We start from the raw sequence: 16,323 nt of genomic DNA, 5'->3' as shown, positions 1-16,323 counted from the left end.
TTGATTTTGCTATATGCTTACGCTTGGACATATTATTTGTGTGATAAAATAATCTTGAAAAAAGGTTTGTTTAGTTATATTATATGTGTGATAGAATAATCTTGATAAAGGGTTTGTTTTAGTTGTTGAAAAAGGATGATAAAGAGATAAGCAATCCCAACCCTTTCTTTGGTTAAAATATTCTTCTTTATTAATAAAAGAATTTAATAGTGTATGTAGAAGTTGCATGACTTGATAATGTGTAGAAAATAGGGGTATGGTCTAAAGGTCGTTAGTGGGCTCCTATTGGGGGTGTATGTAAGCCGGGGTGAGCTAAAAAGATTGTGTTTTGACGTTTTTTGAAAGTTTAGTAATATATGTTCTGTTCTTTTTTAAAAATCAAGTTTAGATTGTATTTTGTTACTGAGTCATGACCCGTCAAGTTTAAGTGTCATGTGTAAAGATCAAAGTAAAATTATGAAAATCTTCTACATAAATTAAGAACATTCTAGAAATAACACACAATGGAAGAAAGAACAATACAATTGTTCAAGAAAACCAAAATGAAATGTATTTATGATTTTCAAGATGTCTATGAAGAAACCTTAAGTGGGAGTGGTAGCATTTAGTAGCATGTGTTAAAACATTGACACGTCATATTTTTATAGACATCTAAGTATAATATTATGATATAGAGTAGTGATGTGTTTAGAAGGTACACACTTTTTTGCTTAAATCAAATAAATTTTTATTTAAATATTTAAATGAAATAAACTATAAAATGATACAAGTTGCTAAAGCTGAAGTTAATTATATGGTACAAGTTACAAGTATTTGAAACAGAAATAGTCAAATGGTCAAATAGGGACCAGGGACCACCAGTGTTACTCTCATTCTTCTCCTTCATCTCGCCAAGCAACTTGCGAGCCAATCTTAATGCAGGTGCTTAGCACATATGTAAGAAATGGTAGCAAGGTCTTAACGATGGTGATGATGAAGTTGGCGAGCCACTCTGTGGACATCAATTTTCTCCAATTAACTTCGAAATAAACAAAGAAAAAACAGAAATTATAGTAATGTCATAAAAAAAACATAACAAATGAAAATAAAAATAAAAAGTAAGAGTTCCAAGATTAGGGGGAATTAAAGTTAAGACCATAAGTGGAGGAATTTAATGATGATAAGTGGGAAAATTGCATTTGGCTACCTGTCAAAAGATCCGATATTGTGCACTGCGTTTTGGCACGATGATGTATTTGTTTTTTGTTTTGCTGTTTCTAAAATTAATAATTAGTTTTCAATAAGGATAATGACTTAAAACGGTAATATATTTTTTGATTTGTACACAATTTGTCATTGAGTTTTTTTTTCTTCCGTATTTACCTCCTTCAACTTGTTAAATTGTACACATTCAGTCCTTATGACCGGTACTCCAGGTTAACCGGAAAAAATAACTTAATATGGTAATATATTTCTCATTTTGTACACATTTAATACTTAATATTTTTGAACATATTTAGCACTTAATATTTTTTTGTTTCAAAATAAGTCATTTTTGTTTTTGTACTCATTCAATACGTATGAATGATTTTTTTAGGTTTTCTCACAACATCTTACATATGACAATTATTGATGAGGTGTTTGAGGCTGTTGATGCTTATGTCTATCACGATCTCGAGTGTTTCTTGCGTAGGCCTTGTGGTTTGGCTTGGGTCTTGTATTTTGAATTTCATAAATTCTTCATATGATATCAGATTTTAAAGATCTTTATATCCATGTGTTCGTTTTTTAGTTTACTACAACTTTTGTTAAGATTACTCCCATTAAAACGTAATGTATTTTTACTTACGATTTTATTATTAAAAAAAACAAAAAACATTATTACATGCATTCATAAAAAAAACGTATAGGTATAAAGATCGTAAGTATAAATATTATATTTTAACGGGAGCAATCTAAATGAAAGTTGTAGTCAAGATCACGATGGACATAAGCATCAAACGCCTCATTAATGAATGTATCACGTAAGATATCGTGAGAAAAAACTAAAGAAATCATTCATAAGTACTAAATGAGTACAAAAGCAAAATTGACTTATTTTGCAACAAAAATTAAAATATTAAGGACTAAATGTGTACAAAAATATTAAAGACTAAATGTGTACAAAATGAGAAATATATTACTCTGTTGAGTCATTTTTACCGGCTAACCTGAAGTAGCCAATCATAAGAACTAAATGTGTACAATTTAACAAGCTGAAGGGGTAAATGTGGATAAAAAAAACTCAGTGACTAAATGTGTACAAATTAAAAAAATGTATTACACTTTTAAGTGATTATCCATTTTCAATATCAACCCTTACAATCTATTTTTATAATAAAATCAAGAAAACACATAAAAACCAAATAAATGCACATTATAATTTATAATTTATATATTATTTATGTTGTAGTCGGTTCAGTTAATATAGGGTCGGTTTCCCCATCAAACCGAAAAAGAAACATTAGATTTCGGTTATCAAAAAAAAACTAAGACAAACAGTTTAAAAAATAGTTCGGTTTTATCGATTATTTCAGTTTTGTTTCAGTTTTTTTGTTATTATATTCAAACCTAGTCAGCGATATAAGCATAATCATTAATCTTCCGCAAAATCTTGTAAGGACCATTCTCCCGCTAACTTAGCTGGTTGAATGTACCTGCCCGAAAACTCTTTTTATATAGGCGTGCCATTACCCTATCTCCTGCTTCAAAATAGTTTTGAACGCATATGTGTATTGGTCGTTACCTTATACTTTACATTAGCTTGGGAAATCTTTGCTCGCACCTCTTCATGAGTTTTCTTTATGTCTTCAATTAGTTTGTTATCTATGTTGTCAATCTTCCATGGAAATTCGACGAAGTCTACAACTTGTGGTAGGGAAGTTTTGTATACCACAACAAAGGTGAAGCTCCTTTTGAACTATGAATGGCATTATTGTAGGCTAATTTAGCTTGAACTAGGGTTACATCCCATATTTTTGGTTTCTGCTTACGTAAGCATCAAAAACTTTTTTTTAAGTGTTCGATTGACAACTTCGATTTACCTATCATATTATGGGTGAGAAATGTTATTGAAGTTTAGTTCTGCCCCAAAACGTCGCCAAGCAATTAACCAAATGTAAGTTAAACACTTATTGTCTGGATCAAATTCGATTAGATGTGATTGAATGGGTGACATCATGCAGACGAACAACCTATATGGATACCTTATTTATGTATCATATATATATATATATATATATATATATATATATATATATATATATATATATATATATATATATATATATATATATATATATATATATATATATATATATATATATATATATTAGCTACCAATCTTACCTAGTCCGAGAAAATTGACGGTATTGTCATTTTCAATCATTTATTAGGATGAGAAGAGCAAAAACGAATTATTATGATGTCTTTTTTGGTCATTTTCATGATGATTATCATTGATCACTTCTAACAAATGAAAACTCATAGGATTTATACCTTATTTATGTAACATATCTATATTAGCTACCAATCTTACTTGGTCCGAGAAAATTGACGGTATTATCATTTTCAATCATTTATTAGGATGAGGAGAGCAAAAACAAATTATTATGATGTCTTTTTTGATCATTTTCCTGATGATTATCATTGATCACTTCTAACAAATTAAAACTCAGAGGTTTTAATTGTATAAATCCAAGATCTTGTGGTTAGTGGTCTATTAGTGCTTTCTTAAGAAAATTGTTTTCGTATACATCACATTTTAATTTTCATTTCTAACATTTGGAAGTGGTGTCAAGCTCAAATAATATTCAATAATCTTTTTAAAATTATTCAAAGTTTCGTGATAATATATTATTTTGTTTTGGAAATTTACAAATGATATCATAAAAATATCAAAGATCTAATGGTTTAGATTCTCTTGACGGTAGAATGTAGATTCATAATGCCCATATAAAAGTCCATTTTGAAGCAACAACTTCTTTCCACTAATACATACACCATTATCACTTTCCGAGGATCAATATTTTCTTCAAAATGCATCATGCCTTTCCCTCATGAAATCACATGATCAAAGAAATAAAAAAAGGCCCACTGATTTCACTATCCAAATGATTAAAAGCAAGGCCTAGGAAACTAAACATTAACCGAGTAAATAAACCTATCATTAATCCAAAATTAACCCCTAAAAATGATTATTAGCTTCCCTACCACCATATGCTACAAGTTCTTAAACTGTACTGATTACTGTCAATACAAAGCAAAAGTATATAATAAATAAAGAATTAATCATAAAAATGATCAAATATAAGGTGTCAAATCACAATATTCCTTATTTCTTTTTTAACAATTATCTCAAAATGGCTATGTATATCGTGAATCCGTAAATGGGATCTTGAGATATAACTTTTTTTCAAATGTTACAAATTTTCTGACAAAAGTTATATATCAAAGTGTTTGCATGCTGCCATTGGTTATGGAAGGCCTATACATTCCCATTGTGGTGCTAATGTTGGTAGTTCTGATTTTGTTATATCTCGTTTTATTTTTCTTTGTTCATCACGTTATCTTTATTGGAGAGCAGACCCAAGAAAATGTTACGAATATTATTGTAGTGTTTACATAATAATGTTAGCTTTCAATTGTGCTGATTTACTATTTCTAGTAGCTTCCTCGTTACTTTTTAACATAATTCAACCATTCAAGAAAAACTATTTGCATGTTGCGAGACGTTTGCAACAAGCAACGGTTTAAACATTATGACTATATTTTCCTAATATAAAAAGATGCAATTTCACCATGTCCATCCAATGTCTACAAACTCCTCCGATGATGGTAAAATGTATAGGGTCAATTGTAGAATTTGAAACATGTTATTTACTGAGGTGGTGTATATATATATATATATATATATATATATATATATATATATATATATATATATATATATATATATATATATATATATATATATATATATATATATATATATATATATATATATATATATATATATATATATATGCCAGAGAAGCTTCTAAACCTCTTATGTCTACCTGGAGCAAACATTTCAATCTGCATATTGCTTGTTTTTTAGAAAACCACAAACCTAAAAAAAAAAATAAAAAAAAATAAAAAATAAAAAAAAATTAGAAGACTACTGACCAAAAATGGTATGTGCATATTCTTGTTGAAAGAGATATGGGTCAAGGTTCGAAAGTCTTCTAAGCTCTTCTAAGGCAAAAAGAAAAAAATATCTTACAAATGTACATGATTTGCTGAAATCTTAAAATGGTGTTCTAAATAATTAAAATCCAATGTTATTGTTGATGAAAATGACATTCTAACTTCAATTAAATGTTTGATGAAATAGTGTTCATACCTAATTTTTATATGTTTTTTTGACAATCAAAAATAAAAGAGAAACAACATTGGTCAATTGTCAAGTGTTTATATAAAATGCTTATAGCAAACTTGCATTGAAAAAATAAACATGGTCTATACAAAAAGATGAGTTTGCATAAAGATTCAAAGGCTACATCTTCAAAAACTGTTTCATTACCCTTTCTAGAACTTTATGCAACTTTGTTTGATAGTGTAATAGTGATATTAAGAGGGTGTTTGGTTTAATTTTTAAAATGACTTTTGATTTTATCTTTTAGAAAAAATCAACAAGATGTTTGGTAAGTGAAAAAGACTTTTGTAAATGACTTTTCCAATAGAGTAGTTTGAGTTTTTTTAAAAGTCACGATTACCTGACTTTTTCTAACTTTTCACCAGCTAAAAATATTAAATTACCAGTATACCCCCATCTACCCTAATTAATTCATTCACAGATTAGCGATTCCCTCATTCTCGTTCTCTCCGCTCACTCACTATTCTCTCTCGCATCGCATCTCGACCTGCAACATCATCCGGCGACCTTCAACACCGGCCTTTCTCCATCTCCGATCAGGTTTGTTTTTTTTTTCAGTCGATTTCCGATCTCCTGTCTATTTCCGATTTTCAGTAGAAAAGATATGTTGTGAAATTGATGAAATATTTCCCGATTTCTGAAATTGATGAAATATTTGCCGATTTTCTAAAATTGATGAAATATTTCCTGATTTTCTAAAATTGATATGCTGAAATTGATATTCCTGCCTATTTCTGATTTTCTTGCATCTCTAATAGTGATGTTCCTCCCGATTTCTAAAATTAGTATGTTGTGAAATAGTGATTATTCTGTGAACTTGATGAAATACAAATTAACAATTAGTGAATTGGTGAAATATGAAGATGATGATATGTTGTGAATTAACAATATGTGAACTTGATGAAATATGAACTAACAATTTTGTGAACTTGATGATATGCTGTCATATTCTATTTTTTCTATTTTGATTAGAATTTTGATAAATTAATGAAATCATTTAGGAAGGTTAATGAAATTTGTTTGTTGCCTAAATGTTGATAATATATGTAATTCATAGATAATGGATGAAAACAACACTATAATTGTTGATTATGAAACATCTTTAAAAATGAAAAAACCAAAATTTGGGTAGGATAATCCTAGCTTCATGGTGTTTGTTGATTCGTGCTTGATTGAACAAAAAAGGCCATAAACCTGGTACTTCCTTTGATAAAGTTGGGTGGGAAAAAATAAAAAAATGCATTAAGGAGAAAACAGGTTATAGCCTTGAAAAAAAACAACTAACAAACAAATAGGAGAACATGAAAAAATAGTGGAAACTTTATGACCGCTTAATGAGGCTTGAAACCGGACTTAGTGGGACGAGAAGCCTAGTAGATGCGTCCCCTGAGTGGTGAGAGGAGAAAATAAAGGTATGATTACTATTCTTTTTAATTATTTTAAATTATGATTGCATATAGATTGAACATATTTGATATACAATATCTTTTTGTCTTGCAAGAGGATAAATATTATGCCAAATTTAGGAACACAGATTTAAGCATATTTGATTAGAAATATGCTACTTTGTTCCGGGATTCTGTTGCAGTTGGAGATCAGACTATGACTCCATTACAATTTCAAAACAATAGTAATCTAAATAAAGAAAATATGGAGGGCAAAGGAGATAGTGATGAAATCAATTTAGATGATGATGAGCCTCTTTTTACTAGTCTCCATGAAAGTAGTTCAAGTAAAAGGAAGAGGTCTAAGTCTGTTTCCAACAACCGTCCAACCAAGAGTAAAAGTTCAATTTATGAAGAAAAAGTTGATACTTTATTGGATGCCATATCATCAAAAAGCACACAAACTTATCCACAAAATAATTTGTCCCTAACAATAGCAGATTACGTGGCCATTGTCATCAAGTTCCCCGATTTTCATGAAGGGTCCAACGAATTTTCACAAGCATTGCTTGTCTTCACCAAAAAGCAAAATCGTGAAGCTTTTATGTTTCCAACGACCGACAAAGCAAATATAAAGTTTCTTAAGTTACTTATGAAATAATGATTTAGCAATATGTGTTATGCTTTGACATTTATGTGTTATCCTTTGACAATATGTGTTATGCTTTGACATTAAGTTTTATGTTTTGACATTATGTGTTGTCCTTTGACATTATGTATTTGACTTTTTAATATTATGTGTTATTGTTTGTCTTTATGTTATGTGTTAATGGTTGACATCTTTTTATTTGTATTATGTAGGATGGATAGTGATGATTCTAATTCATCCAATGATAAAGAAGAATGTGAAATGGAAGAGGATAGAGAATTTGAAATGTTATGTGGATTAGCTTTGCAAGGGATAATACTCGCTCGTAACTTACGTACGTCATGTCACACTTCAGACCGCACAGGGCACATGTTTATTATTAAAGTACTAAATGGGCATCCTAGACTCAACGTACCGGTTTTTAGACAGTTATGCATAGATCTTGCTACAAATTACGGGCTACAACAAACATGAAAAGTATCTATTGAGGAGTCTTTAAGAATATTCTTGATGACTTTGGCTCAAGGGTGTAGTAATAGATTTGTGCAAGAATTTTTTAATCATTCGAGGGAAACGATTCACATGCATTTCCATATAGTTTTGGAAGCCGTGCTAAAACTGAGTGCCAACATCATCAATCCAGACGCAAACTATAATGATGATGCTCCTGAATATATATTAAATAAGCCTCGGTATTATCCAATGTTCAAGGTATTATCCAATGTTTATTCTCTTGGTAGTCAAACTTTAACAAATTATTTATTTATGATATATTTTTGAATTTGAAGGATTGCATTGGTACTATAGATGGGACACACGTCAAGGCATCGATTCCACAAAAAAGATGAAGTGAAGTACATTGGTCGAAAGGGATATGCAACACAAAATATAATGGTTGTTTGTGATTTTAACATGTGTTTTACATTTGTTTGGGCCGGTTAGAAGGGGACTGCAAATGATACAAGAATTTTTAATGAAACCTTAGAAAGACTAGATCTTAATTTTCATTATCCAACCGGTGGTTAGTATTTTTTTTTTTTTTTTTGAACACAAGTTTTATGTTTTTACTACTTGTTTGAAACGAATAATAAATGTTTGTTTTATTTACAAATAAATATTACGTTGTTGATGTCGGATATCCAAATACGAGATGGTATCTTGCTCCATATAAAGGCACAAATATTCGTTATCATTTACCAGATTTTCGACGTGGACACACGGTTGCTATTCGTGAACCTCGTGGATCGAAAGACAAATTTAACTATCTCCACTCACCATTGCGAAATATCATTGAACGAACTTTTGGAGATTGGAAAGGTAGGTGGGCGTTATTAAGAGACATGCATGTTAATTACAAGTACAAGAACCAAGTGAGAATTGTGATAGCATCGATGGCGATCCATAACTACATCAGAAAATTCGGTATGTCCGATGAAGCGTTTAATGGTGCACAACAAGAATCCTACAATTCCTTACGAGGTGATACCGATAGTGATGTTTACAAAGAATGTCCAAATACACGTCGCACGAGCAATGATGATTTATATATGACAGCGATACAGGATATTATTGCACAATATATAATCACATTGCGAAGATGAATGTAATATTATCTATGATATTTTTTTATGAATTATCTAGAATTTGTATGAATGTAATTTTAATATTGTTATGGTCTAATCCAAAAAATTATAAATATTTTAATTTGTATGAACGTAAATTGTGTTTTATATTTGTATGAACGTAATTTTAATATTGTCATGGTCTAATACAAAAAATCATCTTATGAATTATTTACAATTTATATAAACATAGTAATTTTAATATTGTCATGGTTTAATCCAAAAAATTAGAAATATTTTAAAAGAAATTTATATTTTATATTTTCTAATAAAATGTTTATAAAATTATGATATGTTTTGAAAAAAAATTAAGTATAAAATAATATATGAAAAGTAGTAAATCAATGTAAATATATAAACATATCCTTTTTAATCATTTATGTAAAAGTTAAACCAAACATTTTAACTTTTTACTTTTTCCCTTTAAAAGTTAATCCAAATACAATTTAAAAAACAACTTTTATAAAAAATCTTTTTACAAAAATGATTTTTGCCCCACAAAAACTAAACCAAACACCCTCTAAAAATTACAAATAAATCTCAAACCAAACAGCTTTACGGAATTGATCATATTTCTCTCATCATGTCCTACCACTTTAAATCATAAACATTCTTTTTCATGGCATAAAAGATGAAGATGGTAAAGAGATGTTTCTGATCTATAATGGTTGAGATGATAAAAAAAAAATGATCCCTTCCGCAATGTTGTTTAGGTTAAGGTTTACTTGCTTACATAAATACTTCTTATTTCTCATTCAATAAAGTAAAAGTATCTGTTTAAAGATTGTATATATGGCTTTGCTTTAAAATAATGTACTTAAGATTATCATAGCATTTTTCTTTCGTTTTTTACTCAAATCCAAACAAACGCTTAAGCATTTAATCATAAAAGCATAAGGAAACAATCGCTTTGATAAACACTACTTGGTCGTGTAATAGGATGGTTAAATCACAAAAGGTTGAGGAATACGAAACGGGATTTGGTCGTGTTTAAAACATCACTTCTTGGAAATTTGATTTTGTACTAAAAAATGTTAACAATTAATAGGCCAAAAAGACATTTTCATGTTAAAATGTTACTACCACATCGAAAACCATATTGACACTGATTATTCTAAATCACATAAGAACCAAAAACAGAGTGGATATTGACACAAAGGCAACAAAAATCATCAACTATTGATGGAATTACCATAAAGTTTCCAAAATGTAAATTGAAATTAAAATCATCATCCCCTTTCAGAATTCAGTAATTACAGATACGCAAGAAAAGTTTTGTAAAAAATCGATAATAAACAAACATCGATTGAGATTTCAAAGTTTCATCGATGCATTTTTATGAAAGATGGAAATCGAGGACAGTCTTCATATTGTTCGAAAAAACTCATCATTTTGATAAAAAAAAAAAAAAAAAAAAAAAAGGAATCAATGATTATTAGTACTAGAATCCACATTCGCAGACAAATACAATACGAATTTGTTATAGCATTTTAAAATATATATATATATATATATATATATATATATATATATATATATATATATATATAAATCAAAGCAAAATAGCCTCCGAATTGCAGAATTGACATCAAAATCTCAAGAAAGACCATTCAGTCCCGAAAGATGGTGTTCTTTTAAATAGATTTCATCACAGACCGATTTCAATTATGGAATTTAAACGATTAGTGAATGTCTTTCTCACAGCCAATCCCAAGAGGTAATTGCAGAGACTCCGCTCCCCAAGGCGATAGGATGTAACAACGCCTTCTCCGGTTAACAGGAACCGCCTGGCGAAGGGCGGCTCAACCGCTGTGATCACAGAGACGGCTCGATTTGCAACGATTTACCATTGAGTTTTACGATTATCAACTATTTCGCCCCAAATTTTTGTAAATCAGCTACGAGAACTACCTTTATGTATACAAAAAAATAGTAACAAACCGAGTGCCGTCTGCAAACATACATGATACAACCCACAATGCACAACCCTACTTTAAACATTTGTATCTTCACAGTTCAAATGCCAAAGTCGCAAATGGTTCTAATCCATCTGCAATTTTGGTGGTTAGGTTTGTAATTTGTGTTTTTACCGTTTCATTAACCTTTCTAGAAATTTATGCAATAGTGACATTAGGTAGGGTATCCTTATGTTTAGGTATAAAAAGAAGGCTGGTTTAGGTATGAAAAGGTCATATAGATTTTTTACTATTCCACAAGCAACCGATTAGATAGTAGAAATGATGTTCATCGGTGGAATTAGTAGTGAATAGGAAAAAAAAATGTGACCAATTTTGCTGCTAATTTCTTATAGGGCGTCTTCGTCCTTATTCATCGAGATGCCAAACTAAACAACTCAACTTTGGGGCAGTGTTAAAATTCAATGAATTGTCATATAACTTTTTTACAACCCATACAACTCTATAAATTTCAATAAAAATTACAAATTCGATTTATAATATATATTTTAAAATCAAAAAACTTTTATTTTTTTCATTAAAAAATTCCAAATCTATTAAATACCTAGGTAAAATCTCATTGCCATAGAATTTCATCACAACAAGATTATCTTAGAAATTATAACTACATTTCACCTCATTAAACTCATTCATTGAATTCACCATTATGGATGGTCTTAAAGATGGTCTTAGAAGTTATAGATAGACCTCAAACCAAGCAAACATGGAATTCATCGTCTTTCATGTCTAACCACTCTTAATGAAAAACAACCTTTTTATGGCACAAAAGATAGTAAGATATGTTTGTGATCTACAGTTATTTAACATTATAACAAAAAAATGATCCAATTCCTAATGTTGTTAAGGTAATTCACTTCAAATTTCTAATGGCACCATTACCCACAAACAAAGCTACAAAATTCTAAAAAAGATAATAGAACTATCTTCAAAGATACAACCTTCAAGGCCGGTAAACCCAAAGTGAACAAGTAAAAATATTATTAAAATGTTAATAGTTATATATACATGTAAACATGCCTACTTAAATTCATAATATTTCTGATTCATTAAAGTAAAAGTATTTGTTTAAAGATTGAATATGTCGTGGGCTTTGTTTTAAATAAAGTATTTGATTTAAGGGAATGCTTTTTAATGCTATTATGCAATAAACATTTAATCAAAAATGAATATGTAAACAACCACTTTGATATACATGTATACGATGGTGAAATAACAAAAGCTTGAGGAAAACGACACCGAATTTGTTCATGCATAAATTTGATTTTGTGAATTGTGCTCTAAAATATTAGCATGTGGATCCTTTAATAGCCCAAAAAGACATTTTAATTTTAAAATGTTTCTACCACATAGAAAAACAAATTACTACTGATTATACCAAATCACATAAAAACCATAAACCGAGTAGATAACAAAAGTAGTAGAATTTATCAATAATTGATGGATTTACCAAAAGTAGGAAGTATGCAACATATAAATAGAATTTAAAAGAAAACATCTAGTTTAAAAATTCAGCAATTATATTTAAGATATACTATTCTAATATAAACTATCTTGCCACAAACATTTTGTAAATAATCGGTAACAGACAAGCTATCAATTGAGATTTCAGAGTTTCATCGATGCATTTTATGAAAGACAGAAATCCAGGAAAGTGTTCATATTGTTTGAAAAAACTCATCATTCTGATAGCAAAAGGAATTGATTAATGATGACTATTGGTACCTGAATCCACATTCGAATTCAGATACAATATCCATTTGTTATAACATTTTAAATAAAAAAATATCACAGCAAAATGGCCTCAGAATTGCAGAATTGACATCAAGATCTCGAGAAAGACCATTCAGTCCCGAAAGATGGTGTTCTTTTAAATAGATTTCATCACAGGCCGATTTCAACTATGGAATTTAAACGATTAGTGAATGTCTTTCTCACGGCCAATCCCAAGAGGTAATTGCAGAGACTCCGCTCCCCAAGGCGATAGGATGTAACAACGCCTTCTCCGGTTAACGGGAACCGCCCGGCGAAGGGCGGCTCAACCGCTGTGATCACAGAGACGGCTCGATTTGCGACGATTTACCATTGAGTTTTACGAATATCAACTATTTCGCCCCAAATTTTTGTAAATTGTCGGCTACGATAACTACAAATCTATGATTTCTTGACATTTGAAATTTAGAAGGAAAAAAAAACCTAGATTTGAGAGGGTTGAAGGGGGGTGTGACCTGATGAAGGTTGTGTGTTTAGCTAGGGTTACTTGTTGATGTAGCCAAGTGAAGAGGCTTATTATAGGAGAAGGATGGAGGTCTTTGTGATGATGGTGATGCTTTGTGAGCCGTCGGATGATGTTAGGATATAATCATAGAATGGAATCCATGGATGAACCCCGTTCTTTTGAGTTTTGACCCAATGGGCTTGTATCGGGTTACTTGAGTGAATCCGTGTCAACCATTTGATTTGTTTTGAAAATAATATATATTCTAGTTTAAATTGGTGATAAAAAAAAGTCATTTCGTATCGGCGGAATACAAACGGGCAATAACTAGTGTTTTTTTTTTTTCTTTTTTTTCTTTTTTTTTTTTTTTAATGGTAAAACTAATTTTTTTGAAAACATTTATGGTTCTAAATTCTAGAACATATAACATTATGATGCATAATTCGTTTGACTCCATTGAGTTTCGCCGTCTCTGCTGCGAAAAAACCAAAAGTATCCAATGCAAAAAGTATAAACACATGTTGATTTTCTATGCATGCAATATCATTTTTTGCCACTTTGCATACATCGGCTTTCAAAGCGGCATGCCCTGTTGTGAAACTTTCGCTCCTCAAACCGACAAAAAGAGAGATCCCAATAAGATCCACACAAGCATGCTTCCCTTTTACCCATCTAAATATCAAAATGTCAACCGGTATGAGTGCAAATCTTTCATCTAGCTGGTCCGTTAAAAAGCTCACTAACGTTTCTTTCTTCACGGAAATATCAGCACGCCGACAGACATCAAAGAGAACATCCATAACCACATCATGTTAGTACTTGAAACCAAGGAGCTCTCTGCAAAGTACCGCATGTTCCCCAAAGGTGTTCAAACATGCCTTGCGTCAAACCGGGCATATCTCGTCAATCGGGAATAGAAGAATCATGAGGCGGTAACGAATGATAGTTTGGTACTACACATGAGACATGTTGGTCGAGACCATAAATAGGGATAATTAACAGAAAATCTTGAGCATAAGGTGCCCGAAGACATTCAAAAACTGTTTTATGTCTAACCGTCATGTCGAAGTTGACTTCCATATCTTTGATGATTTTGCTAAAAAGGGTACACACCAATGCTTTTTGGGGTTTAGGGGGCGTCCTTGTTAGTGAAACTGCTATAGTTAAATTTCAGAATTGTATCGTGAAGACGAGTCAAAACACAAAGGTAATCAAAGTCCATACCACATATGTCATTGTCACATAAGATGTGTTACTGTAAGGTCCAGGATGGGGCCCTCGAGGCTACAAATGCATAAGAGGAAACCTCGTATGTAACCCAGACCACCAAAACGAATAGGTAAGGAAGTCAGACGCCACCGGATGTCTCCAAAGAAAGGGCCTCCATAAACCACCATATCATTGATAGACCCGTACAATCCTTTGTCAAAAAACAAAGTTGCATCTTTTATGTGCACCGGTTGACATGTCTTTAAAACAGAGAAAAGTTTTGAATGCCCATACATGATCGAAGCAAAAGGATTTGTAACATCATGTTTCGATAATTTCTTATTTCAGGATCGTGGACAATTAATGGATCAAATGGAGGCCTTGGTAAATTACTTTTCTGACCCTTATTATGTAATATGTTTGCATATTGGTCCCAAGTGGCGTTGAAATGAAGAGCGTGGACCAGATTAACTACGTTGGACATACACTATGTATGTTGGGTGTACATGGCGAAGACCCAAACTCTAATTTTTACGGCTTAGACCCTATTTAAACATCACTAACTCTTTGAGGCTCCTTCATTCATCAGCCTCCATCCCTATATTCGTCCTAAGCAAACCCTAATTCCCTTGTGTGTGCATTTTGAGCTTGAAAGTGTGCTTTGTGGTGTTCTCGAATGAATGAGAAGGAAAGGAAACCATATTGGAAGCCTAAGGCACTTTTGATCCAAAAGTATCTTACCCTCAAGCATCATTTAAAGGAATAAAGTTTGAACCTTGATGTATAAATTTTTTGGATCTTGTTAGCCTAGAATTTATATGCATTTTTGGTCCCATAACTTAGTCTAATGATGTATGATTCTAAGGTCACACCTTATGAGGATTAAGAGAGTTCATCTTTTTCTTGAGTGGATTAAAGACATGTTTCTTTTCTTTTGTTTGTTTATTTTTATTTGTTTGGTGTGGGTTGTTTGGATATTTATCTTTTATTTGGTTGTTTGACTTTGTTTCCTAGTTTTATTACTTGTCTTTGTTTTAGATTTATAGGAATTTTTAAAGTCCAAGTGAGGAGTAGTTTTGGCAAACGTTGTGGAGGAGCGTCGTTCGAGCAACTATTTCCTGCACTTCGGTTCCCCTCCGCCGTTCTCACTCAACTATTGCATTGATACCACCGTCGTTGCCATTGTCGTTGAAGACCCAGCCGTCGTCGGACGTTAGGCTGTTATTGTTGCTGTGAACCGTTTTGTGGCCGCCTTCTAGTGTCGCTTTTCGCTTCTTCTGTTGTCCCTTCATCAACCACGACCATTCCGCCTAACGCCATCTGTGAATGCGCCACCTGCTACCTAGTCGATGGTTTGCAGCGGTGGTCTTGTGTAGTGAATGGATATATGTTTCTGTTGAGGCTGTAAACCACTAACCATCTCCATCGCGTCGCCGATGTAGCTGTTCGTCGGTTCTTTCGCCGCCACAGCCACCGTGGGAAGTGGTTGTGTGCGAGTTTTGCTATGTATTTAGGTGTGTGTATGTGTGTGTGATATGCGTGTGTGATGTTGCTTTATTGTGTTAAGTGTGTGTATGTTGTGTAACCGGAATTCACGGAAAGGCCACCACCACCACCGTGAGGTGGTGACTGCCACCTCCAACCATCGTCTGCCGCCACAAGGGTGACTGGGTGTGTGTGTATGTGTGTCTTGTGTGTGTGTATGAGTTTATTTGGATATCATGTTGTAACATTGTAATCGATTGGAATAGTAAGAAAAATTTGTCACCACCACCGTTGACCACCACTACCCGAGGTGGTAGTGGGTGGTGCCCGACTGGCAAAACCCTAATT

At 31.8% G+C, this 16,323-nt stretch overlaps 2 non-coding genes across 2 annotated transcripts; both read right to left on the bottom strand.

Moving 5' to 3' along the window:
• Nucleotides 1-10,653: 10,653 nt before the first annotated feature.
• LOC145007671 (small nucleolar RNA SNORD96 family) lies at nucleotides 10,654-10,748 on the bottom strand. Its single transcript, XR_013663044.1, has one exon. It is a non-coding gene; the product is annotated as a small nucleolar RNA SNORD96 family (small nucleolar RNA).
• Nucleotides 10,749-12,862: 2,114 nt separating this feature from the next.
• On the bottom strand, nucleotides 12,863-12,957 carry LOC145007670 (small nucleolar RNA SNORD96 family). The gene has a single exon (XR_013663043.1). It is a non-coding gene; the product is annotated as a small nucleolar RNA SNORD96 family (small nucleolar RNA).
• Nucleotides 12,958-16,323: the final 3,366 nt, after the last annotated feature.

Source organism: Lactuca saligna, chromosome 7 (genome assembly GCF_052625555.1).
Source record: "Lactuca saligna cultivar CGN05327 chromosome 7, ASM5262555v1, whole genome shotgun sequence".
In the NCBI taxonomy this organism is placed as follows: domain Eukaryota; kingdom Viridiplantae; phylum Streptophyta; class Magnoliopsida; order Asterales; family Asteraceae; genus Lactuca; species Lactuca saligna.
This window is presented reverse-complemented; position numbering and strand designations above follow the sequence as displayed.